This window comes from Corapipo altera, unplaced genomic scaffold (assembly GCF_003945725.1).
Source record: "Corapipo altera isolate COAL_440 unplaced genomic scaffold, ASM394572v1 45, whole genome shotgun sequence".
NCBI classification, from domain to species: domain Eukaryota; kingdom Metazoa; phylum Chordata; class Aves; order Passeriformes; family Pipridae; genus Corapipo; species Corapipo altera.
In genome coordinates this window covers 23,795,863-23,807,374 of record NW_020884877.1, presented here as the reverse complement: position 1 = coordinate 23,807,374, position 11,512 = coordinate 23,795,863, and the positions used below count along the sequence as shown (strand labels likewise).

Sequence of the window (11,512 nt, the reverse complement as noted above, 5' to 3'; positions counted from 1 at the left end):
TTACCAGCATGTTCACATTCCTACCACACTGAGAACTGTATTTTCCAAACCAGACATTGCAAGTTGCATTATCAAGGCACTGGCCATCACATAAGCGAATAGAGGAAGGAAAGTGAATACTTTTAAAACCTACTCACATTTAGACCCAGACTTTTCAGTAGACCACAGCTCACTGAACATAACTGTTTGTTGTAGAAGTGTAGAAGTGTAGACAAGATCTACCCTGTAGAGCTTTTCAATGTAGCTGTTTAAAGGAAAATTAGAACAGGGCAAGATACTGCAAAGGTTGTAATGGGAAATCACAGTGTTTAGCTCATCTTTCAGCTGAATTGCCTAAGGTGGGGTATGAAGTCAGCAGATAAGCTGTCAATAGTCCTGAATTCCCTTTCCATTCAAGTGTGGTTCTTGCAGAGAGTGTTTAGTGAGATGTGCCAAACAACATGTCTTTAAACTAAAGCTTAAGGCTAATTGTAAAGGTACTTATACTTCCCAGGGAAAAAAAAAAATCCCACTTGTGTTTAGCAAGGAAGTTTTCAGTCCCTCAGGTGGTATGTGTCTAGGAGCACCATAAAGGTGTTCAGCGCTAGGTTTTATACTTCCAGTCTCAAGGCAGAAGCAATATCCAATAAACACAGTCACTAGGCTCAGAGCCTGAGTTAGAGGAAGGGGAAAGCAATTTCTGATGTAGTATTAAACCTCCTAACGGTGTTGTTAAAAACTAATTTTTCACTGTTCTTTTTATTTGCCAACAAATAGGTGACTGCTAGGTGCTGTATATCTCACCTCAGTGTGGATGCTTACTGGGCAACAAGAAGTGTCTCAGTTTAACATTCCCTCCCTCCTAGTATATCATGTAGCTAACACAACTTTTATGTTTCATAAGTCTTTGTCTGCAAAGAGGGAACTTTCTACTTCTGTGAGACTCAGTGGGAATACTCAAACCTGCCTCTGTGAAGTATGGTGACATTTGCTGACTTTGTCATGTTAAGTGACATATGAAAATTGGTAATTTATAGTACCTGGCTTCAGGGGAAGAAAAAACTGTATAGCACTTGTCTGTAGGCTTCAGATATAATTCTCTGAAAATAAAGCAGTTGTCCCAATTTAAGCTCATTTAATTTCCTTCCAAAGAAGTTAAATACAGTCGCTCCGGTGACAGTGTCAAGTCATCCCTCTATATTATTCTATTTGTTTCATCACAGCCTCTTTTCTCCAGGGAGCTCATTTGTATTCTCTTGCTTTCAGGTCATATGACTCTTAGTTTGTGTCATGGATTTAAATTTTACTTCTCTTTAGTATAAATTAAAATGTTACTGTTGCCACCAGACTGAGCCCGGAAACCACAACTGTGACTATTTAGCAATCTATTTTAAAATCAAGAAAAAAGCCATATACCTAAATATTTTATGGCTAATTGCCATTTGGCTTCAGATCTAGATCTTAGTACTCAGGATAATGCTTACTATCACTATTGCTGCATGTTATTGCTTCTGAGTATTTGCTGTATTTAGAAATGCATTTTTTTTTTCTCCCCTCTGAGAAAACTACACCATCTAAAAGGGCATTTTGGGCTCCACTTGGGTCAGTCACTTGCACCAGCATAAAGATATTCTACTGCATATATTTTGACTGGTTTTCCATGTCAGCTCTGCTTTTTCTCTTGCAATGCTATGGGGAAATAAAAACTTGAAGTAGGCTAGTGTAATGATTGGCTGAACATATGTGCCCAGCTCTAAATTTCAGCATAATTTAAATTTTTTGCCACTGACATATGCACTCTCCCCTTCTCTCATTTCACGTGAAATGGTCTGGACACCTACAGCAAAATTATTTTTCTAATGAGATTGTTACTATTGTGGATTCATGGTCCAGAGATCAAGTGTGGGTCAATGTTCTTGCCTAGCTTCCAGTCAACGAGGCCAGGGTTGATTTTGCTCCAGATCACCCCCTAAAACATCCACCAGGGAAGTTTATCTGAACGCCCAGAACAGGTCGAGCTCAAGCAGGTCTGCGCAGCCAGTTCAGCCATAAACACACTGACCTGCTGTGTGCAAGCACAGGCTAACACAGCCTGCTCAGGGTAGGCTGCAAAATGCAATGCTAACTGCGATTTGGGGCACTGTCTTTGGATGACCCGGCTCACAGAAAGCCTAGGTTTGGTCTGTTTTTACCCCCCAGAGCTCTGTTCTGCACTTGTAGGTCCTGGTCCCCAGCAATGCCCGGCAATACCGATTATCCTCTCACCTTCTGCCCTATAGTCCAAAGTGCTCCCATCCCTCTGAGTCCTGTTCGCCTTCCCTGCAGCTTGTCTCCGCTCTGTTTAACTCCCCCCACCCCTGTCCTTCTCCGTGCTCTGCATCCCTGTGTTTGAAGGCAGCAAAGGCGGCCTCTCTTCCCTGCAGGCAGTGGGCACAGTGGGCTTGCCCCTTCTCCCTGCGGTCTTCACCTCCCGGGAAAGCCTGTGGCAGACCCGCCGCTGCTCGAGCCGCCAGGCAGGCTGCTCACGGGAGTGTCACACGAGCCCACACGGTGAGCAGCCCGTGCTCCAGCGGTCCCCTCGCCTCACCGGGTGCCCTGCGGGCCGGGCGGCTCCGGGCCGGGCGAGCGGCGTGTGCGGGGCCGGCGCTCCGGGAGGCACCAGCAGCACCTAGCGGTGAGAGCCGGGCGGAGCGGGGAAAGGGAAGACTTGTCTCAAACTGCGCTTTGCGCTGGCCAAAATCTGCCCGCAGGCATCTCCGCGTCTCTGCGTCCCGCGGAAAGGGCGTTTCTCCAGCAGCGATGGCTCTGGACAAGAGGTGCAGTTCAACACCTCCGCGGGCAACTGTGAGAAGTCTTGCCAAGAGCTCGGACTCTGTGCCAAACCCGGAACAGGAACCCGGTACATCCTCTTCCCTACCGAGGTGTAGGATTTGGAGAATGGGAACAAATTGTTTGATATAGATCACTTCACATGCAATACCCTGACTTTTCCCATGACATTTGTCTCTTTTTTCAAAGAATCGGAACTGTACCACTTCACGTCACAAGCCCTTTACTGAAAGGACTTGAGTAGTTTCCCTGTCTGGCCACTGATTTTGCAAACATCATGCTATGTAATTGCATTGAAGTGTCAAGACCTGACTGTCCATGGAAATATTACAAAACTTTTATTAATGTGCACAATTATTTGTGAGTCTTTGAACAATGCATACACACACATGACCAACAGAACTACTCCCAGCTTTGGAGGGGAAACAGCAGTTCAGTAACAGGAAAACACTAGAACATTTTAGGACAAACACTCTTTTTTAATAGCAAAGTGCTATCCATTATGTGTTCAAATGTTGACAGACACTGGGGGAAAAAAATTAGTTTATGTGGTCTTATGGTACTTATTTTTCAAGGCCTCATCTGGAAGTCTTAGGAGGAAGAAAGGTTGAGCTATCTTCTGGAAATTATGTGTGCAGTTATGGCATTTGGTGAGGTGTTTTATCCCTCAGGCTTACATAACAAAATGACCCGCTCTACAGTAAAACTGAAAAAGAAGGCAAATAGGTGTCCTAGCACAGGGTACAGCCCTTCACTGTGTTCTGCTCTGACCACTAGGCTCTTCTACATCATTATTTAAAATTCAATTCACTAAATTGAAAAATATCATCCTGTATATTAAGGAAATGAAGGAGCAGTTATTTACTATTCACGTGTAAATTAAGATAATACTGTAAGAAGATGCTATCACTGAAAACTCAGCTAGAGGGTAGGTGTTTATTCAGTTTGGACTAAAGGTGAAAAAAGCACAGATACGATGTCACTGTCCATGGAGCAGTTTGCTCAGCACCTTCCAGACTATGCCTGATTCGAGCCTCATCCCAGAGTTTGAGTTTTGAGCAGAATACTTAGCCACACTGCAATTATTTTGTATCCATTACCTGTCATACACTTTCCAGTGTGTTTTAAAACGGAAAACAGATAAAAAATGTTATGCATATAAATAATGTATTGAGTGTTTTATACAAGGCGTATCCAAAAATGCATTACTGCATGAGCGGATGTAGTGATATCGTTCCTTGATTAAGGAAGAACTGAGAAATTAAGAACAGGCAAATAATTACATATTGTATAATGATCATCTCAGCAGATCTATACTGTTACTTCTCTGAGGCGTGAACTGGGAGCACACCCACTGCCACCACAATTGGCTGTCATAGCATTGATGAGCCCTCATACAATTACACTGTTTTTATATAGCTATAACATACTGTCAACATGAATGACAGGATCAGTTTATAGAAGGAAAAAATCCCAGTCTCATTATATACGCGCACATACATATGCAACGGCAGCAGTGCAGGCCATTCTGTCTGGGGATTCAGCTGATAAATAACCGAGGCTCTTATCTGGCGATTTTTAAATGTCACCAGCCCAGCCCAGATGTGTTTTTATCCCTTGACTGCCGGGCTGCCTGTCCATCAGCAGATACTATCCTATGGTTTAATGCGGTTGCCGCTGACGGCGTACAGGCGCTGTGCATCACCGCGGGGACAGCGCGGCACATCAGCCACTAGCAAAACCACGTTTGATGCAGCCCCCCCGGCCTCTCCGCGATCCCCGCCGGCGGCCCCCGGGCAGCGGCGGGGCCGCGGAGGGGCGGCGCTGCTTCTCCCAAGCGCTCCGCGCCGCGTACGCGGGTTTTCCGCCGCTATCTGCGCTTCGGCGTGAGAAAACCTCCGCTTCCCTGCCCGGGTTCATCTCGACCCCATTCGCCTCCGGCGAGCAAGGGGACATCGCGACCAAGGGAGACGCGGCCACAGCCCCGGGCCCGGGTGAGGGGCGCAGTCACGGGCAGGGACCGCGCTCCGCTCCGGGCTCATTGCAAGCCCCGGCTGGGCGGTGTGTCCGAGCACGGCAGTGCGGAGCTCGGGAGCCGGGAGCCCGGCCGGAGTGTCCGCTGCGCCACTCCGAGCCCCAGCGCGGCATCTTCCCTGCGCCCCACTCCCATCCCAGCCACAGCCACAGCAACGCAGCCGGCCCTGCCCCTTCCAGCAGGGAGGGAAGAGGCTGGATTTAAACACAAACATCGCTCCGCCGCTGATTCTTATTCTCGCTCTCGGCTAGCGCCTCTCCTCCATCCTCAGCCCTCCCTACGCCGGCGGCACTTGAACCTGCCCGCCTGAAAAGTGCGCCATCCCCCATCCTCGACCTCCTCGCCTCCGGGCCAGCCCCGCCGCCCCCCCTCCGCAGGGGTCCGACGGCGGAGCCACCGTGCTGCCGAGACCCCCCGCCGGCACGGGGAGGCCGGCTGCGAGCAGCGGGGAGGGCGGCGAGGGCGATTCGCCTGCTAAGAAATGCCCTGCTGAACTTTGAATATATTAGTTGACATCAGTGCGAGTTGGGGCTGCCAGCCCCTAGCTCCCTCCTCCTTCCCTACCTCCTCCTCCTCCGCCTCCTCCTCCTCCTCCCCTCGGTCTCCGATGGAAAGAGTTGAAGCCGTGCTGATAGGAGCCGCCTGGAAGAGACAGCGGAGCGCCCGGGAGGACTTCGGTCCCAACTCCGGCCGCGCCGCTGGGACGCTGCCCGCCGCCGCTCGCATGGCCCGGGGCGGCACTCCCTGAGCGCCGGGCTGGGGAGAGCCGCCGCTCCGCTCCCCTGCTCGCCCCGAGCCGAGCCCAGCCCAGCCCTGCTGAGCCGAGCCCAGCCGCCCCGCGGCTGCCCCCGCTGCTGCGGCAGCCGGAGCGCGATGTGCCGGTGAGCCCCGCACCGGGAGCCCCGCGGCCACCCCGTAAGCGCAGCCGGCGGGCTGGGGGGCGGGCGGCGGGCCGGGCCGGGGGGCGCGCAAACTTCCCAACTTGGCGGGGTCGGGGCGAGCGGACGGCGCTGGGAAGGGGATCCGGGGAGGTGGGAACCCCTGGGCTGCTGCGCGTCTCCGCCACCCCCGGCGCAGCGCTCGGTGATGGGGGGCCGGGGGCTGTGTTTGTGCCCGGCGCTCGGTGCGCCGTCTCCTTGCTCGCTGCGCGCTGAGGAGGCAAGGGGGCTTCTTTTTTTTTTTAGTCGCTGTGTTCGCAGTCCGGCAGCGCTGGAGAGCACGCTAGCTCGGAGGTGGCAGTGGAGGTGGGTTTTTTTTCCTCTTTCTCTCCCCGCCACCTCCCCAGCTCTTTCTAAACGCGCTGATGGGGGCTGTGGCGAGAGCGAAGGGGTGCAGTGGTGGGAAGCCGGGTAGCCTAGACGAAGGGATATCAATGATTATTTTTTTTTTCACATGGTAATTTGTCTTTGTGGTTGGGGTGGCCCATTAAATTTCAGCTCACGTCCTGATGGAGATCAAAAGCGAAGGGGAGAGGGAGAGGGAAGCAGAGAGCCTTGTGCGGCTCCTTAGCTCCCTGCATTGTTAGAAACTTATGGGGAGTGTGTGTGGGGGTAGGATTTCCAGAAACAACCTTTGTCGATCCAGCTCCAACACCCACACCAGAAGTTGGAGACCTGTATTTTCCAGCACTACCATCTGCTCCCCCGTGCTGCCCAGGAGCACGCTTACTGTTACGCCTCAGAGGAAACAAACAAAAGGTGTGCTTGCCAAGTCGTTCCTGAACCTGTCTGTTCACGGGCTTTTAGGTGGAGTGTAAGTATAGAGGAGTATCTCTGTCCTAAACGTTCACTGTCCTCTGTTGGCTCAGTTTAGACTCTTAGATAATTTCCTGTCCTTAAAAAAGGTCTTCAAACATTGTAGATGCCAGGTCCTGTTTTGGGGTTTTCCCTCATTTATTTATTTATTTTTGGTGGGGTTTTACTTTTTTTTTTTCCCCTTGAACTATTTATGTATGGATATATCGGCTTGAGATCATAGTAAAGTTTTATTTTTTGTTGTGCAAATGTTCCCTCTCATTACAGAAAATACTTCTTTTCCTAAATTATAGTCTGAGCTGCAAGAGGTTAGCTCTCTTTGCCTCTGGGTGGGTTCAGTGGTAGGCTGAGACCCTAAGCCGACTGCACTGTGCACAAAATAGAAACCAGCTAAGCTAAAAGTTATAATGGGCTTTGATTCTTTCTGCTTGTTGAGATCAGTAGAGATCCTGGGTGAGTGAAGGCAAGGAGGGAGGAGTGAGAGTAGCTGGAACAAGCTACTCATATAGAAAAGTGCTCTCTTGATTATGTGTGTGGTTTGTAAGCACCCAAGGGAGAAAACTGGTCATAACTGCAGAGATGGAAAAGAAAAATCCTAATGATATTTAGCCAGATTTTTAAACAGCTACTTGAATAATCCATATCTTTAATTCCCTTCTGAACTAAAACTTTTCTGCTCGGATTGGATGATAAGTAGGCTCTGCACAAGGCAGGCTATAGTAGAGGATCTCTGCATTTTATGTTATGCCTCTTGCATTTTCAGTGAAGACGGGTTCTCCTGTTTTTCTCTCTTGCTTTCTTTCCTCAGAGAGGCTAAGTTTTTGTCCTCGCCTGCCAGGGACATGTTAATCCAGAAGTCTTGGGGGGAGAGAGATTCTGCCATTCAGAATAGAGATATTTGCTTTGTCCATCCCCCTAGCCTGTTAGGCTGATGGAATTGGCAGTGGTTGCCCTCGGTGACCTCCCTCCCTTCCTGCAAAGAGCTGGGGCAACCAGGGAGAAGAAAATGTGCAAACTCCAGCGAGTGAAAAAGCACAACCCCAGGGGACAAAAGGCTTGAACAGAGAGATGTAGGGGATGAGGGTGTGTGTAGAAAATGACTTTTAACAAGGTGGCCTCAATCAGGTCACATCAACTGGAAAAGATTGCATGGGTTCAGTAGAAATGTGTGTAGCCCAACAGAAACTTGATACAAGTGGTGCCATGGGATTTTAGTTGCTTTGCAGTAAAATGAAATAAGTGTTCAGAAAAAATGACCTTGGTCGTCCAGTGTGCTTGCCCTTTATTCTCCAAGCAGACAGCTGACCTGGGGGAACGTATACCCCAACTATTAACTCTTTGCTTTTTACCTTATAGTCAGTTGTAAAAGTCCCGCTTGACTTGGGCTGAGACATGACAGACGTTCCCTCCCAATTAGAGAGAATGTTCCTGGAGACGTGGCTTGACCAATAGATTTCTATTTTAGTCAGGATGAATAATCATGTGAGCAGACATACTAGGGTTAAATAAGCCCATCTGCATCAATGTATCTTCCTGAAAACGAATAGATGCCAGGTAAAGTTTCAGTGTGCAGCCGGGGCTGTTGCCTTGCTGTTCGGCAAAAGGGGGCAGCATCAAACAGTGCCACGGAGCGATCCGCCGCTGCTGCCTCCCCGCCTCGAGCGCTGGTGTGTGCTCTGCCGACTGGGATCTGGGAATTTAGTGTGTTATCCGGTAGCCCTTATTCAGGTGATTCCTTGTAAAGACATCAGAGATGTTAGTTGACTGTCTGAAAGATGCAGGATCAAAGCTGTAATTGTTTTACTTTGTGGTTGCATCACTTCCATATGCTGGTGAACGCTTGGAAATTAAGGACAATGCTGTATGATTGCAAAACCACTTTTGTTCACATTTAGAAGGCTGACAGCAGTAACCTTACCCTATTCTTACTATACTGATTTTAGGGAGAGCATGATGAAGCCCTAGCTTTGGATTGCTGTTGGTATAAGTGTCGTCCAAGGAATTGTCATCACTGTTTTCCACAGTAGGAAAACAAAACATATTCTTCTCCAGATTTAACTTTCTTTGAGAACTCTTTCGTTTCCAGCCTAGAGAAATATATTGATCCATCTTACAATGCATTTAAAAGCCTTTTCACCTTTCATTTATCTATATGCCTGGAATTATTAGATTAGCATTTCTTAGTTCATTTTTTACTGAGCAACATAGAGAATTTTACCAAGGGTCTGTCATCGGAAAGCCAGGCACTGGACTCCAGCTTTGTCAGGTCTCCAAAGTGTTGCTCACTGCCTTCATGGCAAGAGCTGCAGCAGTAAGTGCAGACTGGCCACAAGAGAGAGGGGAATAAGGAGTAGTGAGGAATCTGGAGTCAGTCATCACAATGTGATGTTCCACTGTTGGGATAGTGGTGAGATCCAGAGTTTAGGTGCAGTCCCATGTGAAGTCTGCAACTGAATTTGTCTTGCTGCAGATCATACTCACCAGATCATTTCTGGTGTAAAACTGGAAAAGGGAAATTTAATTTTCTGCAGATCGTGGTGGAGGCAATTCAGAATGGTTCTTTAGGAGTGAAATTCATTGGTGTTCGTGGTGCAGCAGGTGTGTAAGTACCAAGTCACGCTAAGATTGCAAAGTCAGTCTTAAGTGATGGATTTACCTTTTTATAGACTGAAGACTGTGAAGGTGAACTGGTTTGGATTCTTGTGATTTAGTCCAGGAGACAGAATGTAGAGTATTGCACTATCCCTGCTGTGCCTTGAAATGAGCAGTGTCCAAGTATGTGTGTTGTTGATTCTGAGGTTCTTTGTTATTGTTCTGTTACCTTTTTTCTTTTTAAGGAGACAAAAATTGACTCATCCAAAGCAGTATGTCAGATAGTGTTATTGTAGAGATTGTTTCTCTGTTTTTTTACCATGGGCTGCTGACTTGTCCAGTGTGTCCAATGCCAGGATTCATCCCATCTCTGTCCATGGTGGCAATTTTCATCAGTTTCAGTGGGAGCTGAGTATGAGACACAAGACTTGAACAGCTGTTTGAGTCTGCAGCTTGTGTGGACAGTGCCTTGTTTACTGGAGATTATTCTTCAAGCACAGTTAACCTCAGTATTTATTTCACTCCTGTTCTCATTGTTGTCCAAAAAAAAAAAAAAATACTGCATAACAGCAGTTATTCCTTACCCCAGGCTCAAACCATGTGAGCAAAGTGCAGCAGAACTCCGACAGCACAACGGTGACTTTCAGCACTCAGGGTCTCCTTGACTACAGCGCTGCGAGTCCCAAAGTTGCCTCTGCTTCAGCATTTATATCAAGCACAAACTTTTAAGGTCCACAAAAAATCACTCAAAGTGATTTTCTAAAGATGAGCGTATCAATAGCAGCACTCCAGAGGTATTAATGTTATCAAATATGCATCTACAAACCAAGCGGGTTTGTTTTGTTTGTTTGTACTAAGTCTGGGGGGTAATTTGCATGTGAAGGATGTTACCAAGTTACAAAGTATGACTCTGAATTGGTGACAGGGCTATTCATGTGTTTGTAATTAAACATATACCAAAGCACTGTCCTGGTTAAGAACTGGTGTGGGTTTATTTACTTTTTAGTAAGCTTTAAATGAGACCATAAGTAAACATGCTGATTACTAGTTTTAATCCCAAAATCAATTGTGAACACCTTGGGAGTTTATAAATTGCATTTGTAATTTCATTGGTTTTCAGTAAGGGGTCATTTGTGGGGAGAGCACAGAATATTTTCTTCCCAGGAGCTGCCGTGAAGGAGCTTGATCTTACAAGGTGCTGCATGTTCTTCATTCTTGTTAATGCGTCTCTGGGAGACAGAACCCTGCATGACCAGACCCTGATAAACACAAACTGTAGCAGCGTCTGACCTCTGTGGTCACCAGCTTTGTTGAACAGGTAAAATGCTTATGGGCTTGTTAGTATATATAACATACTCCCTATCAGGCTGTTGCTGGAAGCCAAATAAATTGCAGAGTGCCAGTTCCAAAGGTTTGACTTTATCTACGGTGCAGCAACACATGACCAGCCCGGGACGTAGCAACCGGCGGAGAAGACCCATAGTCATCAATTTTATGCCTGCCAAATATTGTGCTGCACTCAAAAGCTTCATCGTTAATTCAAACCCATGAGGCAAACCCATTCTGCAATTGGGAATATCCCGTGAGGATCTGGTGATGCCAAATGGATCCTCCAGTAGCCTTGAACCATCTGGGCTATGGAGGATGTACCCTGATGCTGGATATGCTCAGATGTTAATCAGAGATGCCTTCTGCAGTCCTGCAGAACAGCCCAGCTAAGCCCTATGTAGATGATCTATAAGCCATTTGCTTATCTATAAGCCATGTGCTTATTTGCACAAGTTTAAGGGTTTGTGGCTTCTGAAGTTTGTATATTTTGCAGATTGCTTGTGCCATAGTCTTCAAAATCTGTTCGCTTTTAAGACAAGCAGATGGCTTTAACAAAATATATTTCCTGGCACCTGGAACAGGTGGATCTGGAATCAATTTATGCAGAGTAATTTTTTCCACACCCCTTTTGGAATAATTTTGTACCCTGGAGCCACCTAAGGTGCTTATTATGTAGCCAATAGGGAACAGCTTCTGTCTGACTACATAAGATTTTACACATCTTTTATAGCTAATGCCTACATTGAAATGCAAAATTTAGTGCTGGGAGTGCATGTGAATTTGTGAAACTCCCTGGAGAAAATGTGGGTGCGTGTATCAGTGAATGAATTATGCTTCTCCATAGACAGAGAGAGCTTTTTTTAGTGGTAACAAATGTCCTGTGTTCAGTGTTTGTCATTTTAAAAGCAGTATTTTTCATTTCAAGTGCAAACCTTGTGCAAACCTTGTGCAGGTTACTGATGTAGAGTGAAAATGAAAAAATAGCTTCAACTTT

General features: G+C 47.2%; 1 protein-coding gene across 1 annotated transcript in view; it reads left to right on the top strand.

The window, feature by feature from the left end:
* The first annotated feature begins 5,426 nt into the window (after positions 1-5,426).
* The window catches only part of SEMA5B (semaphorin 5B), a 271,715-nt gene continuing 265,629 nt past the window's right edge, over positions 5,427-11,512 (top strand). Inside the window, exon 1 of the mRNA XM_027637199.1 lies at positions 5,427-5,758. The gene's annotated coding sequence lies outside the window, so the exon portion shown is untranslated. The remainder of the gene's footprint in view (positions 5,759-11,512) is intronic.